Here is a 7361-nt window from a genome sequence, read left to right as displayed (position 1 = left end):
GGTCAAGTACAAGGAGTTTAATAGTACTTTTCTGATATTGAGTAAAGTTAGTGTAACATTGGTGTATTTTTAGTTATAAGTTAATATTTTAGTTATTATTTGCATTCAATATAAACATTAAGTATTATTCCTGTGATGCATGGAATTTGTTATAAAATTTCATTACCGATAAAAAATGTGGTAGCAACTTATTGAGGTTTTGAGGTTAATATTACATTTTGCAATTCAAAAGCGAACTGCTCGCAGTAAACAAATTTATCAAAAAGACGTGAGATGAAAGCATAAAAAGCTATTTTTTATTTTAATCCTGATTAAAATAGTTTCTGTTTTTCCACCAAACATTTTATAAATATGAATGAAATCTTTGTGTAACTTGTAAGAAAAATTTCAGTAAAAGCTTAACTTTCTTAAAGTTTTTGTAGTACAGTTTCGTTACCTTTCATAGCAAAAAATAATATCTGGTAGATTTTTGTAGATATATACGGAAGATTGACATTAAAATGGCCGAAATTATCTAAGTCTGCGACCAGCAGTTCGCTTTTGTATTCTAACATTAATTCCTAACCTCAAAATTTCAAAAGTTGTTGTCGCGTTTTCCACCAGCAATGGACTTTAATAACAAAATCCATGCTGTATAGAAATATTACTTAATGTTAATGTTTATATTAATGACAAATAATAGATTAAACATTAACTTATAACTAAAAATATACTAACCCTACCGATAGAAATCTCAAAGTATATGCTAAAGATTCTCAAGGCTCTGAGAAGCTCGGAGAAATTCTCCGCAGGCACTCAGACAGATATATTTAATGGTCCAGATAACTCGTTCAAATGCTTTGAAGGCTCTAAAATGTTCTTTCCGAACTTGAAATAAAAATACGATCATAAATAACAAGCAGATGCCCTGTATTGCGATTCCAGTCGTACAGGTGGAAAGGTGGTGGTAAATGAGAAGCGTTGATTAGTATTAGCGACCTCGAAATTTGATTCGATTATTATTCCCACAGTGATCCAAAAATACTTGCGCATGCTTGAACTGTGCGTCGCTCATTGGCTCTAGTTCGCGTACGTATTTAAAAATCAAGTACACACGCGCATCGTAGCCGATGAACGTCACTCAAATCCAAGCAAGTGCAGATCAAACCAGATTCGTTGGGATCATTTAACTTCAAGAAAACGCGTGTAACGTTCCATTACTGTCTAACTCACGGTGACTCACGAGTGTCCCTTTCGCACACGTGTAGCTATCAAAGAACGAGCAATCGTGACAATTTTTTCAATATTTTCCAACTCTGTCTAGCCCATTCACAACTCGTGTCTCACGCATATAGCAATGGAAATCGAGTAGTGTGACAATCGAAATCGACAATATCGTTTAGAGATTTCATATTAAGGAAAATGTAGTCTTCAAAATTAGAAAAATTAAAACCCTCTAAATCTGTGAAATCCTATTAAAATTCAATCAATCTCAGAAAATTTCTTTACGATCACTTAAAATCATTGAAATCTTCGGAATTATTATTAAATCCATTAAAATCCCGTGGAATATTTTTCAGTCTCCTAAAACGTTATAGGTCCTATAAAATCATTCTATCTAAATCTTCTGAAATTTAAGGAAATTCTTCAAAAATGGACATACAATTTTTTGAATTCCTTAAAATAATTAGACTCTTTGAAAATTTCTATACATTTTTTTAATCTCTCGAACATTTTTTGAGTCTTTGAAAATATTCGAAAATATTTATAATCCATTCAAAACTTTTTAAATATCTTGGCTTTGTTTAGGCGCCTGGGATCTTTCAAAATCTCATAAAATTCTTTATTTCTATTCAAAATGCTTAAAAATCTTAAAATTTCTCAAATCTTGACAAATATCTCAATTTTCATGAATAAATTCACCAAAATCCATTAAGATATTATAAAAACCGTTGAAATCCCGTGAAATTAATGAAATCTGATAATATATGTACAACAATCTTGAAATATTTGAAATTATCTTTGAATCGTTAAAATTCTACGAAATCCTGTATTTTTGTAAAAATTTTAACAGTTTATAGAAATATTATAAAAACTTTTAAAAATTGTATAACTATCGAAATCCGTTAAAAATCACTTAAATCTTCAAAATAATATCAAATCCCTTAATCAACTCTTGTGAAATTCCTTGGACTGCCACTAAAACTTCTGAATCTACTAAATTTCCTGAAAATGTTTAAAAGCTTTGAAAAAACCTTAAAATATGTTAAGGGCTTGGAAATTATATGAATAGCCTTAAAATCTGTTGAAATCCTTTTAAATCTCTGGAAATCGTTTAAATCTTTTTAACTATTAAAAAAAAAATTGGTCAGAACTGTTTATAGGGCTGGTCTTCAATACTGTTATTAGGTCAGTTGGTAAGTCCTAATCCACTGCTGAACGATAATTTTCGCAAATAAATAATAAAGTGTCCATTTTTTAACCTGAAGAGTTTCAGAGGAAAAATTTAAAAAAAAGTGATGAAATTATTTGTCGAATTGATGAATAAAAAAGGATTAAATTTTAATGTTAAGTGCTCTAAATTGAGAAGAATGCTGTTGTTTTAACATTACGAAAAGTGAGCCACTTTTTTTTTAATGAATCTGTAAGCTACTTTCCATGCAAAAATAAAATGTAAAAATTGCGTGCATCTATTTTAAATCTCTATCATTTATATAAATTTGAAGCGAAATTGTATTCTTTGAAAAATTGCATGACCTAATAAATCTCAGATGACAGATTCACGTTCCTTTACTTCATAAAAATGTTAACTCGATCGGATTTCAAAGGACTTTCAAAATAAAATCGATTTTATTTCAAAGGGATGATATTGGATTAGTTACCTATCATGGAAACTGTAGATTCGAACTGCCAATTCAAAGGTACTAAATTATTTTTAGGACATTAAATTCAGAGTCATGTGGGGTAACGGCCTTAATAGTGTCCTACCTATCCAAAGTGGAACACCATCTGTCCAATAATTTTAATTATTATTAAATAAATATTTTTAATTATAAAGTTGTTTGAGGATGTTCACTAGTACTGAATAAATATTTATAGTAATTATTTACTGTTGTCCTTCTCTTTCATAGGGTGGCCCACTATTGATAAATAGGATACTATTGGGGCTGTGAAGAGGCCTTCAAGAAAAAGAAATGTTTACAATACACGTAGGCAAACGCCTAGAGAATAATATTTGATGAGACGTAATCCAACATAGTAGTCGTGACCCTAATAATAATGTATTGTACACCCATAGGATTCTTCTGGCTTATAAAAAAGGAATAACGTTTGCTGAGTAGTGAATAATGTTCTGCTTCGGGTATTATTCTAAAAAACAAACTTCGTTCTAGATTATTACTCTAGATCAAAGATAATTAAAGTTTCAATGTTCGATTCTTGATATCAGCTTTTCTCAATATTCTACCTACCCCCCTCTTACTGTACATAATTTTTATTTTCCAGAAATGTTTTGCTATTTATTGCGAGTAGAATGAGGTAGGGCATGCGAGAACTTCATTTTCTAAATTCCCTGATTTTCCTTGAATAATTTTTAATTTTCCTTAATCATTAATATTCAAATAACAGAATTTTATTCTTATAATAATTTTAACATAGAAGCTTTTATAAACAGAACAAAACAGTATATCAGGTGCAAATTAAAAATTTTCAAATTGATTAATTTATTTCAAACAAAAAAATTCCCTTTCTACTATAAAAGATGGCTTTTTAACAAAATACATGAATTTAAAAAAATTATATGTTTAACATAATAGTTGAATTGTCAACCTGAAAAGATAAATTTCCAATAAAAAGAGTATCATGGCTTATATCCCAAAAAGAAGATGAAATACATACCAAACATATAAAAAATAAAAAGACGAATTTAAAAAAAAAAAGATTATTCACTCAAGAAAGGCAATTTTTTATCTAAATTGTTGAACCCTCAAGCCAAAGGGCGAGTTTTCTTTACAAAAAAATGATATTCAGAACAAAAATATGATTTTTCAGCAAAAAATTAATTTTTCACGAAGCTGATGCATTTTTACCTAACAAAAATAAAAATATAAACCAAGAAAATTATTTTTTTTATCAAAAAAGGAGAATTTCAAACTCAAATGAACAATTTAAAAAATGGAAAGGTTACATTTTCAGTTAAAAAGTTAATTAAAGAAAAGAGATTTTCTATTAAATATTTGAATCTTCAACGAAACATTTAAGCCATCAATCAAAAAAATAAATTTTTGACATTGTATTTTAACTTTTACCAAAGTAGCTGAATTTTCAATTGAAAAAGATTAATTTTCAACTCAAGCAAAAAAGAATAATTTTTAACCAAAAAGTTACATTTTCATAAAAAAAATAAAATATCTACTTATACAAATGAATTTACAAATTAACAAGATACATTTGTGGAATAATAATTTATTTTTCTGTTATTAATGCTTTCAATTGACTTTTTACGATCAAAATATAAATTTTTAAACAAGAAATAAGTTTCTATCAAAAAATTCAATTTTCAATCCAAAAAGACGAATTTTGAACAAAAAGGGATAACTTTTTAATAAAGTTATTGAATTCTCTACCAAATAGTTGTATTTTTATCAAAACAGATTAAATTTATTTTAAAAACGAATGAATTCTAATAAATTTTTTTTTCTCGAAGAAATGTTTAAATTTTCATCCAAATAGTATTAACTTTTAACAAAAATGTTGAATTTTTAACCGTACAGTTGCATTTTTATCTAAAAAAACGCAATTTCTGCTAAGGCAGATAAATTTCAAAATGAAATAGACAAGCTTTAAAAAAAGAGTTGACTTTTCAAGCTAACAGTTTTATTTTTATTCAAGAAATATGAAATTTCTTCTATAACAGATGAATAAAAAAAAAACCTTAAGAAAAATAGTTAAATTTGGATAAAAAGTAGATTCCATTTGTCTTTCCAACACCATAATAAGAATTGTAAACATTTAGTTAATTATCTGCTAAATAGTCGAATTTTGAACCAAAAAGTAAGAATTTTTAACGAGATAGTTTCATGAAACAACAGTTTCCTTTTATCCAAGAAAAACGAAGATTCGACTAAAGCAGGTGAATTCTTAAACCCAAAAGACAAAGTTTAAAAAAAAAGAGTTGAATTTCCATTCAAAAATATTTCAACTGACTTTTCAAAACAAAAATACGAATTTTAAACAAAAAGTAAATTTCCTAAAGAATAGTTGAGTTTTTAACAAGAAAATTGCATTTTTATCCAAAAAAGATGCAATAGTTCTTCTAAACAATATGAACTTTTGAATCAAAGAGACAAATTTTCAAAAAATTTTTAATCAAAAAAAGATTTTAGTGGATTTATCTGCAACGAAATAAGAATCTTAAACAAAAGTTTAATGTTCTACGAAAAGAGTTGAATTTTCAACTAAAAGATGAATTTTTAACAAAACAGTTTAATTTGCAATAAAAAAGAATGTCTTGTTTTAAAAAATCGTTTAATTTTAACTAAATAATAAAATTTATAACTAAAAAGATTATCTTCAGGATTAAGTCCGTAAGAATAGCGGCTTTAGATACCAATACAAAATCAGATTGGAGGGTTTATACTACTAACTCCAGATTGGTGACTTTAGGATGGTGGTACCGAAATTATGTCTGTTGATTTGAAAATCTCGAGGAAAATTTCAACCATTATTATAATTTTTACAAATTTTATTTGGTGAAGCAAGCTAGCATACATTTAGAAATTACTGAAATTTAAAAATTAAATAATAATAACAAAGGGAAGGAAGAAACCTGCTTGTGGTTCTTCTTTAACCTCCTGTGGCAATGCTTCCTAAACAAACACGTATTTACTAATTTATAGAAAATATTGTTTTTCCAGAAAGGTCGACCGTTCTGAAAAATACAACAACAAAAAACGTATTGAACGTGAAGTTGCTAGTTCACAAATGTCGAATGGCGTCATATAATAAAACTGTCATGTTCTTGGTTACAAATTTAAATTCTTATAATTAGCCTAGAGGTTAGCTTCATTTCACGATGACTCCTTGAACGAATCAATTGGCCATGCTGTGCAGAAAGGTAAAGAGAAAATAAAAACTGAGAATTACCAGTAATCGCAATGAAATAACATACCATTTTTGTAATTAATTACCCAATAATTAACCTCGTTTTAGAACTTTATTTTCATTTTCAAATTTTCACCTAATGGCAGTCAAGTGTTTCAAAATAAACATGAAATCCAATAGATCGTTTTCTTTCATATTATGAAATTTGTTTAATTTATTAATATTTATTTGAAGGCGGTATTTTTCGTCTGTCCAATTACAGAATATCATTAATAAGTATATTTAACCAATACAGTCAAATTTCTAAAGTTGTGCCTAAACAATTTTGTCGCTTATTTTTTTTTAATGTACCTATTCAAATATCTGGAAATTTCAGTCTTCGAACTAAATAAATTGGAATAACTTGGGAAGTAATGACCATTTTTGGGGAATCTTTTTCCCTAGATTTTAACCTAGGGTTAAATTCGATGAAACAAGTGGCAAAATTTCAAATAATGATTATACTCACCACACTATTTAAAACAATTCGAGACAATAATATTTCAATAAATATTACTAAGAATGAATAATATGTGATTAATAATGATTTTAAAAAATTTGGTAAGTATTTACACTATGGTGATCCAAAACTATACCTGTTGAAAATTTTTTTCTGCCATCTCTCATTCTAGTAAGGTTTCCGGAATAATTTCCACTGATTTACTTTGAATATTGACAAAATTTACACATATAAGCTATGTTTTTCTCTTTTTTCATAATTTATTTTTATTCAAAAAGTAAAATTTTCAAGGATTTTATGTCTATTTTAAAATAATTTAAACAATTTACAATTGTTTGAATAAATTTTGTCTACTAACTCACAGGGATACTAAGTAAAATTAATCGATTAATGTTATTCAAATGTAAGAGAACGAAACAGAAACCGCAATTAATGTCTCTTTGGTATGAATATTAATAAAAACATTCACCAGGTGACTTTAACACATTCTTCGAAGAATTTTGAGAGCGCGGATTTTTGAGGAAGATAAAACTAATTTCTAAAAAAGCAAAAAATTTCCGAGTTTCCCAGGTGGTTTACCAGGTCGAATTTTAACATTCTCTAGAGGCATTTATGTGTTAATGCTCCAAATAGGTCTGAAAATCGTAATATTATAAGTATTGGGTCAATTATTTAATGTAGGTTACGAGGGTAGTTCAATAAGTCCTTAGAATGAAGTATAAAAACAATTTTTTTTGGGTAAATTTTTTTTTATTTTTCAACATAATCTCCTTGGAGCTCT

Source organism: Belonocnema kinseyi, chromosome 5 (assembly GCF_010883055.1).
Source record: "Belonocnema kinseyi isolate 2016_QV_RU_SX_M_011 chromosome 5, B_treatae_v1, whole genome shotgun sequence".
In the NCBI taxonomy this organism is placed as follows: domain Eukaryota; kingdom Metazoa; phylum Arthropoda; class Insecta; order Hymenoptera; family Cynipidae; genus Belonocnema; species Belonocnema kinseyi.
The sequence above is the reverse complement of the archived record's forward strand: the minus strand, read 5'-3'. Positions refer to the sequence as shown.